Genomic DNA, 11,633 nt, shown 5'->3' on the forward strand with positions numbered 1-11,633 from the left:
TCCCACCACTTTTGTTGCACATCCCTCTGCTGATATTCTTATTTCTCAACAGCTGGTGTGAGTCTCCCAGTCCATACTAACCCATGAATATATCTTCAACAGGAGACACAACTAAGATGAAATGCCCAGGCCACTCTGGTCACAGTCTCTTCAATACGTTGTTAACTTTTCCCTTTCACTACCCACCCCAGTGCCTCTAACTGCTTCTCTTATGCATTCAGAAATAGACCTCTGCTGACAGCTGTGCTGGTCAATACACTCTTCTTCATCCCAGGACCAATGTCTCACTAACATCATTCCTTCCAGGCTGACGTGCATTGCTCTTCCTCTTCTTTGGTATCAGGGAATGATAAGCTCCTGCATAGACACCCCCTGCCAGGGTTTTCTACCCCTGTTGTGATTGTTCCATAGGTCTATCTATATGAGCAGGAAGAAGCAACACTGTTGTTAACCAAAGATGAGAGACAGTCCTTCCTTTACTGGTAGGAATAGGACTTGTCATCTCCCTTGTATCTTTTTTTTTGTATCAATATACAAAAATATCTTTTTTTTTTAAATTTTTATTTTGCAATACAATTCAGTTCTACATATCAGCCACGGATTCCCTTGTTCTCCCCCCTCCCGCCCCCCTCACCTTCGCCCCAGCCCGGCCCCCATTCCCATCTTCTCCAGGGCAAAGCCTTCCCCACAGACTGAGATCAACCTGGTAGACTCAGTCCAGGTAGGTCCAGTCCCCTCCTCCCAGGCCGAGCCAAGCGACCCTGCATAGGCCCCAGGTTTCAAACAGCAGACTCATGCAACGAGCACAGGACCCGGTCCCACAGCCTGGATGCCTCCCAAACAGATCAGGCCAATCAACTGTCTCACCCACTCAGAGGGCCTGATCCAGTTTGTGACCCCTCAGCCATTGGTTCATATTTCATGTGTTTCCGTTCGTTTGGCTATTTGTCCCTGTGCTTTATCCAACCTTGGTCTCAACAATTCTCGCTCATATAAACCCTCCTCATTCTCGCTAATTGGACTCCCAGAGATCCACCCGGGGCCCAGTCATGGATCTCTGCATCCAGATCCCTCAGTAGTTGGATGAGGTTTCTAGCTCAACAATTAGGGTGTTTGGCCATCCCATCACCAGAGTAGGTCAGTTCAGGCTGTCTCTCGACCATTGCCAGCAGTCTGTTGTGGGGGTATCTTTGTGGATTTCTGTGGGCCTCTCTAGCACTTTGCTTCTTCCTATTCTCATGTGGTCTTCATTTACCATGGTCTCCTATTCCTTGTTCTCCCTCTCTGTTGTTGATCCAGCTGGGATCTCCCGCTCCCCCAAGCTCTCTTTCCCTCGACCCTCGCCCTTCACTACCTCCAATCATGTCCAGGCTGTTCATGTAGATCTCATTCCATTTCTCTGTCATTGGGCGATCCCCGTGTCTTTCTTAGGGTCCTGTTTTCCAGGTAGCCTCTCTGGTGATGTGAGTAGCAGTCCAGTCATCCTTGTTCCACATCTAGTATCCTGCTATGAGTGAGTACATACCATGTTTGTCTTTCTGAGTCTGGGTTACCTCACTCAGGATGATTTTTTCTAGATCCATCCATTTGTCTGCAAACCTTATGATGTCATTGTTTTTCTCTGCTGAGTAGTATTCCATTGTGTATATATACCACATTTTGTTTATCCGTTCTTCAGTTGAAGGGCATCTAGGTTGTTTCCATGTTCTGGCTATTACAAACAATGCTGATATGAACATAGCTGAACAAGTGCTCTTGTGGTGTGCTTGAGCATTCCTTGGGTATATGCCCAAGAGTGGTATAGCTGGATCTTGGGGGAGATGGATTCCCAATTTTCTAAGAAAGCGCCATATTGATTTCCAAAGTGGTTGTACAAGCTTGCATTCCCACCAGCAGTGGAAGAGAGTTCCCCTAGCTCCACATCCTCCCCAGCATAAGGTGTCTTCAGTGTTTTTGATCTTAGCCATTCTGACAGGCGTAAGGTGGTTTCTCAGAGTTGTTTTGATTTGCATTTCCCTGATGATTAGGGATGTTGAGTAATTCCTTAAATGTCTTTCAGCCATTTGAGTTTCCTCTGTTGAGAATTCTCTGTTTAGTTCTATAGCCCATTTCTTAATTGGACTGTTGGGCATTTTGATGTCTAATTTCTTGAGTTCCTTATATATTCTGGATATCAGTCCTCTGTCAGATGTGGGGTTGGTGAAGATCTTTTCCCATTCTGTAGGCTGTCGCTTTGCCTTGTTGACCATATCCTTTGCTCTACAAAAGCTTCTCAGTTTCAAGAGGTCCCATTGATTGATTGTTTCTCTCAGTGTCTGTGCTACTGGTGTTCTATTTAGGAAGTGATCTCCTATGCCAATGCGTTCAAAACTACTTCCTACCTTCTCTTCTAGCAGGTTCAGAGTAGCTGGATTTATGTTGAGGTCCTTGATCCACTTGGACTTAAGTTTTGTGCACGGTGATAGATATGGATCTATTTGCAGCCTTCTACATGTTGATATCCAGTTTTGCCAGCACCATTTGTTGAAGATGCTTTCTTTTTTCCATTGTGCACTTTTGGCTTCTTTGTCAAAAATTATATGTTCATAGGTGTGCGGATTAATGTCAGGGTCTTCAGTTCGATTCCATTGATCCACATGTTGGTTTTTATGCCAGTACCAAGCTGTTTTTATTACTGTAGCTCTATAGTACAGCTTGAAGTCAGGGATCATGATGCCTCCAGAGGTTGTGTTATTGTACAGGATTCTTTTGGCTATCCTGGGTTTTTTGTTTTTCCATATGAAGTTGAGTATTATTCTTTCCAGGTCTGTGAAGAATTGTGTTGGTATTTTGATGGGGATTGCGTTGAATCTGTAGATTGCTTTTGGTATGATTGCCATTTTTACTATGTTAGTTCTGCCTATCCATGAGCATGGGAGATCTTTCCATTTTCTGACACCTTCTTCAATTTCTTTTTTCAGGGACTTAAAGTTCTTGTCATATAGGTCTTTCACTTGCTTGGTTAGTGTTACCCCAAGGTTTTTTATGTCATTTGTGGCTATAGTAAAGGGTGATGTATCTCTGATTTCCTTCTCCACTTCTTTGTCTATTGTATATAGGAGGGCTACTGATTTTTTTGAGTTGATCTTGTATCCTGCTATGTTGCTGAATGTGTTTATAAGCTGTATCAGTTCCTTGGTGGAATCTTTGGGGTTGCTCAAGTATACTATCATGTCATCTGCAAATAGGGAAAGCTTGACTTCTTCCTTTCCAATTTGTATCCCCGTAATCTCCTTATGTTGTCTTATTGCTCTGGCTAGAACTTCAAGTACTATATTGAATAAGTATGGGGTGAGCGGACAGCCTTGCCTCGTTCCTGATTTTAGTGGAATTGCTTTGAGTTTCTCTCCATTTAATTTGATGTTGGCTGTTGGCTTGCTGTAAATTGCCTTTATTATGTTTAGGTATGTTCCCTGTATTCCTGATCGCTCCAAGACCTTTATCATGAAGGGGTGTTGGATTTTGTCAAATGCCTTTTCAGCATCTAGTGAGATGATCATGTGGTTTTTTTCTTTGAGTTTGTTTATATGGTGTATTACATTGACAGACTTTCGTATGTTGAACAACCCTTGCATCCCTGGAATGAATCCTACTTGATCATGGTGGATAATTGTTTTGATGTGTTCTTGGAGTCTGTTTGCCAGTATTTTATTGAGTATTTTTGCATCAATGTTCATGAGGGAGATCGGTCTGTAGTTCTCTTTCTTTGTTGTATCCTTGTTTGGTTTGGGAATCAGGGTAATTGTAGCCTCATAGAAGGAGTTTGGTAATGTTCCTTCTGTTTCTATTGTGTGGAACAATTTAGAGAGTATTGGTATTAACTCTTCTTTGAAGATCTGGTAGAATTCTGCACTGAAACCATCTGTTCCTGGGCTTTTTTTGGTTGGAAGACTTGTAATGACTGTTTCTATTTCATTAGGGCTTATTGGACTATTTAAATAGTTTATCTGGTCTTGATTTAATTTAGGTATGTGGTACCTATCGAGAAAATTATCCATTTCTTTTAGGTTTTCCAGTTTTGTGGAATAGAAGTTTTTGAAGTATGACCTGATGATTCTCTGGATTTCCTCAATGTCTGTTGTTATGTCCCCCTTTTCATTTCTGATTTTGTTGATTTGGATGCTCTCTCTCTGTCTTTTCGTTAGTTTGGATAAGGGCTTGTCTATCTTGTTGATTTTCTCAAAGAACCAACTCTTTGTTTCATTAATTTTTTTGTATTGTTCTCTTTGTTTCTACTTTATTGATTTCAGCTCTCACTTTGATAATTTCCTGGCATCTATTTTTCCTGGGAGACTTTACTTCTTCTTGTTCTAGAACTTTCAGGTGTGCTGTTAAGTCACTAGTGTGAGATTTTTTCAGCTTATTTATGTGGGCATTTAGTGCTATGAATTTCCCTCTTAGTACTGCTTTCATAGTGTCCCATAGGTTTGGATATGTGGTGTCTTCATTTTCATTGATCTCTGGGAAGTCTTAAATTTCTTTCTTTATTTCTTCCTTAACCCATTGGTGATTCAGTTGGGTATTATTCAGTTTCCATGAGATTGTAGGTTTTCTGTAGTTTTTGTTGTTGTTGAAATCCAACTTTAGACCATGGTGGTCTGATAGAACACAGGAGGTTATTCCAATTGTTTTATATCTGTTTAGATTTGTTTTGTGGCCAAGTATTTGGTCGATTTTAGAGAAGGTTCCATGGGGTGCTGAGAAGAAGGTATATTCTTTTTTGTTAGGATAGAATGTTCTGTAGATATCGATTAAGTCCATTTGGGTCATGACATCAATTAAGTCCTTTATTTCTCTGTTAAGTTTCAATTTGGGAGATCTGTCCAATGGTGAAAGTGGGGTGTTGAGGTCTCCCACTATTAATGTGTGGGGTTTTATATGTGATTTAAGCTTTAGTAATGTTTCTTTTACATATGTGGGTGCCCTTGTGTTTGGGGCATAAATGTTCAGAATTGAGACTTCATCTTGGTGGATCTTTCCTGTGATGAGTATGTAATGCCCTTCTTGATCTCTTTTGATTGATTTTAGTTTGAAGTCTATTTTGCTGGATATCAGGATGGCTACACCTGCTTGTTTCTTAAGACTGTTTGATTGGAAAGTCTTTTCCCAGCCTTTTATTTTTAGGTAGTGTTTATCTTTGAATTTGAGATGTGTTTCTTGTATGCAGCAGAAAGATGGGTCCTGCGTTCATATCCATTCTGTAAGCCTAGGTCTTTTTATAGGTGAATTAAGTCCATTGATATTGAGGGATATTAATGACCAGTGATTGTTCATTCCTGTTATTTTTTGGTGGTGATGTGTGTGTACATTTCTTCGTTGGGGTTTACTGCTGTGGCTTTATCTATTGCCTGTGTTTTCGAGGGTGTATCTGACTTCCTTAGGTTGGAATTTTCCTTCTAGTGCTTTCTGTAGGGCTGGGTTTGTGGATAAATATTGTTTAAATCTGGTTTTGTCATGGAATGTCTTGTACACTCCATCTATGATGATTGAAAGTTTTGCTGGGTATATTAGTCTAGGCTGACATCCATGGTCTCTTAGTGTCTGCATTACATCTGTCCAGGTCCTTCTGGCTTTCAAAGGCTCCATTGAGAAATCGGGTGTTATTCTGATAGGTTTGCCTTTATATGTCACTTGGCCTTTTTCCTTTGCTGCTCTTAAGATTCTTTCTTTATTCTGTACATTTGATTGTTTAATTATTATGTGGCGAGGGAACTTTTTTGGGGGTTCTAGTCTGTTTGGTTTTCTATAGGCTTCTTGTATCTTCATAGGCATTTCCTTCTTTATGTTGGGAAAGTTTTCTTCTATGATCTTGTTGAATATATTTTCTGTGCCCTTGAGTTGGTATTCTTCTCCTTCTTCTACCCCTATTATTCGTAGGTTTGGTCTTTTCATGGTGTCCCAAATTTCTTGGACATTTTGGTTCATGACTTTGTTGGCTTTAGTGTTTTCTTTGACTGATGAATCTATTTCTTCTACTGTATCTTCAATGCTAGAGATCCTCTCTTCCATCTCTTGCATTCTGTTGATTATTCTTGCATCTGAATTGCCCAATCATTTTCTCAGATTTTCTATTTCCAGCATTCCCTCTGTTTGTGTCTTCTTCATTTTTTCTATTTCCCTTTTCAGGTCTTGGACTGTTTCCTTCATTTGTTTCATTGATTTTTCTTGATTTTCTTTCAGTACTTTATTGTTTTCTTCTAGGACTTTATTGATTTCTTCTAACTTGTTTGCCCTTTCCTCTAGTTGTTTACAGCATTCTTCCCATTATTTTCCCTTTTCCTCTATACAAGCCTCTAGCTTCTTCATGATGTCATTTATAAGGCTATTTTCTTCTGCTTCTTCCAATTTCTGATGTTCAGGTCTAGGTGTTGGAGGAGGGCTAGGGCCTGGTGATGCTGTATTGCTATTCATTTTGTTGTATGTGTTTCTGCCTTGACGTCTGCCCATCTCCTTGTGGTTTGTTCTTGGCCTTATCCGCACACTTGTTTCAGACAGAGCTGACAGATTCAGGAAGTCTCTCTCTCTTGTCCAGATGGGAGCTCTTGTCCAGAAGGGAAGTCCGGGGCAGGATGGGAGCTCTTCTCTCTCTCTCTCTCTCTCTCTCTCTCTCTCTCTCTCTCTCTCTCCTCCAGAAGGGAAGTCCAGGGCAGGATGGGAGCTGTGTTCCAGAAGGGAAGTCCGGGGCAAGATGGGAGCTGGGGGCCGGCCTCTAAGTCTCAGGAAGAGGCTTGGGGCTCGGGCTGATGGGCATGAGGGCAGGGAGTGGAGACTGCAGGGTCTGCCAGGGGTCTTGGAGAAGGGGATCCTTCCCAGTGGGGCTAGAAGGGAACCTGCCCGGTGGCCAGAACCTGGGGCCAAGTTGGGCAGGTCTTCCCCGGAGTGGGTGGTGCCCAGGGATGGGGTCGGGGGCAAGTTAGGGGACTCACCTGTGCTCCAGAAGGGAAGTCCGGGGCTGCATTCATATGTTTTTATGACACACTGTGTTACAATTGGTGTTATGTTGACCAAGAATGATAGAGCTGTATCACTAGTACACTTCCATCATGAGGTGAGGGAAAGTACATGAAGTACAAAATAATAGTCTGAATTGTCTATGCAGTATTCTCCAGGCCAAGCTCCTATACTGTGATACAATCGTATCATAGAAGTAAAGACTCAAATCATTCATTATGCTCAGACATTGAGAAGTGTTTTGAAGAGAGCAGTATTCCTCCTGGTCATCACTCCATTCTGCACAGAAGACCTCTCCATGACTTCTCAGATAAAGCTCCAAAAACCACTGAGGAATTGGCTCTCCAGGTGCTTCTGCTTTCCCAGGTCAGAATTGGGACTGTGGCCAACACTCTTCTGTTTGTCCATAGTTTCTCTCCCATCTTTACTGGCTCTCGACTGAGGCCCACACAGGTTATTGTCACCAACTTGGCTATGGCCAATGTGTTCATTCTCGTCACTGCATTTCTAAGCAACATGATGGTTTTTGCTCCTAGGAGTCCTCCAAGTAACCTGTGATGCAAAATTGAGTTCTTCATTCAGCTGGTGGCTCAAAGCACAAACATGTGCTCCACCTGTGCCCTGAGCATCCATCAGTTTCTCACTCTTGTTCCTGGTCACTGGGGTAGGCTGAGGCTCCGAGGAAGAGCACCTAATGTCCTGAGTTATTCTTGTTACAGTTGTTGGTTGTTCAGTATCTTAAATAACATCTACATTCCAATCAAAGTCAGTGGTCTACAGAGCACAGGCAATGACACTAACAATGTAAGAAAGTGGGTCTGCTCCACATCTGGTTTCAGTGTAGGCATTGTCATCTTGCATTTTTCCCATGATGCCACATTCATCAGCATCGTGGTCTGGACCAGTGTCTCCATGGTGCTTCTCCTACATAGACACCACCATCGAACACAGCATGTCCTCACTTCCAATCAGGATCTTAGAGGCCGTGCTGAGATCAGAGCCGTTCACACCATCCTCATGCTGGTGGTCATCTTTGTAAGATTTTATGTTCTAGACTGTGTTTGCAGTTTGTTTTAGGTTTCTTTTGTAGACTCTCGTATCTGGTTGAGGCACGTAGGTGAAGCTTTGACTGCAGGCTTACCCACCATTTCCCCCTTCCTGTTGATCTTTAGGGATCCTAAGGATCTCTGTTCTGTGCTCTTCAACTGCTGAAAACCACAGTCAACATGACAAACATAGAAGACAGCTTTACTAGCAGCCGTACACACTCTATTAAGTAAAAGTTGTTTGAAAATCCTTCCTCATAAACCAGACACATTGACTCACTAAACTTATTCCAGCACTGGGGAGACTGAGCCAGGAGGATTGAAATATAATCAATAGCATGCCAGGCTGTAGAATGAGATCTAGGCCAGCTTGTAATAAGGAGATCCAGTCTCACAACACTGTATCTGCACCCTAAGAAAGAATATAACAAGTAAATTAAAGAAAAAGAAAGAATAAGAATGCCAGTCATCACATAAATATTCACCACCGCCTTAGGAAATCAATGTGTTACTGTTGGTGTATTGTATTAGGTTACATGCAATCAATACTGTAGCCTATATATCTATATTCTTTTTATTCTTTTTCAAAATTTATTTATTATATTATGTACACAGTGTTCCACCTGCATGTATTTATGCACACCAGAAGAGGGCACCAGATCTCTTTATAGATGGTAGTGAGCCACCATGTGGACACTGGGAATTGAACTTATGACTTCTGAAATGACAGCAAGGACATTTAATCTCTGTGTCATCTCTCCAGCCTCTATATCCACATACTTTATTATTTTTCCTTTCCTGTCAGATGTCTATACATATTCATGTCTATTGTTTCAACAGTTTATAGAAAATGGCTCATATAGATGATTATAACAACCCATATGTTAGTGTATAATTGTTATAGTGTATCATTATAAATGCATGTTAATTGGCAGACATGAATTTTACTGTTGAAAATGAAGATGTGTGCTTATCCTAGAGTCTATACCCATATAAGGCACCTGAACAATATTAATAGGCCCTGCTTCTCTTGTGTCTTTATTGCTCTTACATTTATCTTAAATGCTGGCATGTTGGGTAAGGAAAATGTTCTGCAATGATAAATTGCTACTCACATATTTAGGTAAACATTCTTTGTCTCTCCCTAAAGAAATTTTGCTGGATGGACAAATATCCATAAAGCTGTAGAAGCTTCATTTCTGGGATTCACTGCATGAGATTAATTTGTATTTCATCATTGAAAATCAAAACAAAGCTCCTATTTCCTAATAGACTCATTTATTTCTTTCCTGTTTATTTTGCCTTTCTCCTGATGGTATACTCTATTGACTGATTTGAGCACAGTTTATCATCTTTAATATTACAGTTTTTAATTATTTTGATTATTTATTTAGAAATGAAGGTGAGCCACAAAATACTCATGTTCTGGTTAGAACAAGTGTGGAGCTCCTCACTAGATATATAAGAATGATATGGTGAATCTATCTCACCTCCAATAAGCCCTATATTGCTCTAGGATTCTCTCAGCATCAGCAACCATGAACACACAAGGAAGAGTACATCTCCATACCAAAGTCAAAATCTGAAGGTAATATACACTGTTTGGTATCGACTCATCTGTTAGATACATAGTGATTACATAGAGGGGTGTGTGTGTGTGTGTGTGTGTGTGTGTGTGTGTGTGTGTGTGTAGCTGAAGTTTTCCTGGTCCCACCTGGCTCCCCCCTGTCCTGTAATCCCACAGCCGCTCAGACTCAAATAAACACACAGGGTCTTAATATTAATGAAAACTGTTTGCCCACTAATTAGCTCAGGCCTACCACTGACTAGCTCCTATATTCAAACTCATCCCGTTTCTGTTAATCTATATGTTGCCACATGTTCCTTGGCTTTACCTGTGTGCCCTTACATGCTGCTCCCTGGAAGGCATGCTGGCATCTCCTGACTCAGCCTTGCTCTCCCAGAATTCTCCTTTTCTGCTTATCCCTCCTATACTTCCTGCCTGGCTACTGGCCAATCAGAATTTTATTTATCAACCAATCAGAGCAACACATTCACAGCATACAGAAAGACATTCCACCGTTGCCCACATGGGTGCGTGTGTGTGTGTGTGTGTGTGTGTGTGTGTGTGTGTGTGTGTGTGAGTGTGTGCGTGTGTGTGTGTGTGTGTGTGTGTGTGTATGTGTATAAACTTACCTTTGATGAAGCATAAGGAAATTAGGAGATTCTCAGTGCATAGGGTCCAGCCTGTCTTTAGCAAAAATGTGAATCTTCTGTCCAGAATAGACATGTGCAAAACACACCACTGGTTCCTTCTATAATCACTGGTCATCAAGTAAGAGTCATCATTTGCAGCCTTCCACTTTACAGAGGATCTAAAGTCTTTTGTGTGTGCACTGCCAGGTGCTTTGTGAGCTCACTGAGAAGCAGGCTCTGGAGATGGGGTTTATCTACTCAGTTGAGGCACAAACACTTGGTTTCAACAGTCCTCTAACAACCCTTCCCTGAGTCAGGATAAGCTCTGACTTTGGGACAAGCACCAATGTGAACAGGCAAACAGGCCAAGGGGAGAGGCATCGTGCACTTCATAACAACTGAGGGGAATACTATTTCAAGGAGAGGGAGCTATTGTCCATCTCTAGATATAATGATGTCTGCAATAGAAACAGTTAATGGGCTGCTCATCCACCTACAAGATAGAGTGGACATCTGTCTTAAACTCCTCAGCCATTGCCTCAAGATGACATTTTATCAGGGCTTTTCCTTGTTTTTCTTTTGGATGTTGTCAATTTCAATTGGTTGATATTTTGCTTTGATTCATCTGGTATTTATTCTCAAATGCGACCATAACCATGCTTATATGAGAACATTTCCTGGACTGTACAATGCAGAAAATATGGTTGAGTGACCTGTTTTATGTGACATTTTCAGGGGAATAACAATGCTTCATAATTGAACACGATGTATACTGGAAATATTAATTTATTTCTATTATGTTACATATGAAGTTTGGAGCCAACTTTCTTTTGAACTTAAATCAGTATTTTGCTCTGTTTCATCATATGATGAAAGGAAAAAAAAAACTAAAAGGAAACAGGACACAGGTAAAGATATTGTTGAAAGGGTGTGAGAATGAAAATACCTTTAGAAAAAAAGTGTATGAAATTTAATATGACTGAATGATTTCCCAGCATCAGGAAGAAAGTGTGCAAGCCTGACCAAGTTATGAAGGTCTGGGTAAGTTTGAATGGATGTGAGAGGTGAGATATTGATATGGCATCTGGGATCTTATCTTTGTAAGGTTGAAGTTCAATACATTGAGTAAAAATGGGATTTTCTCCAAGTATTGGTCTTTCCTCGGTGAGTTTTAAAGTACTGCCTCAAAAGAACAAAATATTTGTCCAATCGTTATGTATTTCCATGGATTGGGCTCTTTTGTATCATTAGTGGCTATTGTAAAGGGTGATGTTTCTCTGATTTCCTTCTCAGCCTGTTTGTCAATTGTATATAGGAGGGCTATTGATTTTTTGAGTTAACCTTGTATCCTGCTACATTGCTGAAGGTGTTTATAAGCTGTATGAGTTCCTTGGTCAAATT

At 41.0% G+C, this 11,633-nt stretch overlaps 1 pseudogene; it reads left to right on the forward strand.

Annotated features, from left to right (window-relative positions):
- The first annotated feature begins 5,518 nt into the window (after positions 1-5,518).
- Positions 5,519-8,202, forward strand: LOC131901390 (vomeronasal type-1 receptor 4-like; annotated as a pseudogene).
- Positions 8,203-11,633: the final 3,431 nt, after the last annotated feature.

The sequence above is a fragment of the Peromyscus eremicus genome, unplaced genomic scaffold (genome assembly GCF_949786415.1).
Source record: "Peromyscus eremicus unplaced genomic scaffold, PerEre_H2_v1 PerEre#2#unplaced_72, whole genome shotgun sequence".
Taxonomy (NCBI): Eukaryota; Metazoa; Chordata; class Mammalia; order Rodentia; family Cricetidae; genus Peromyscus; species Peromyscus eremicus.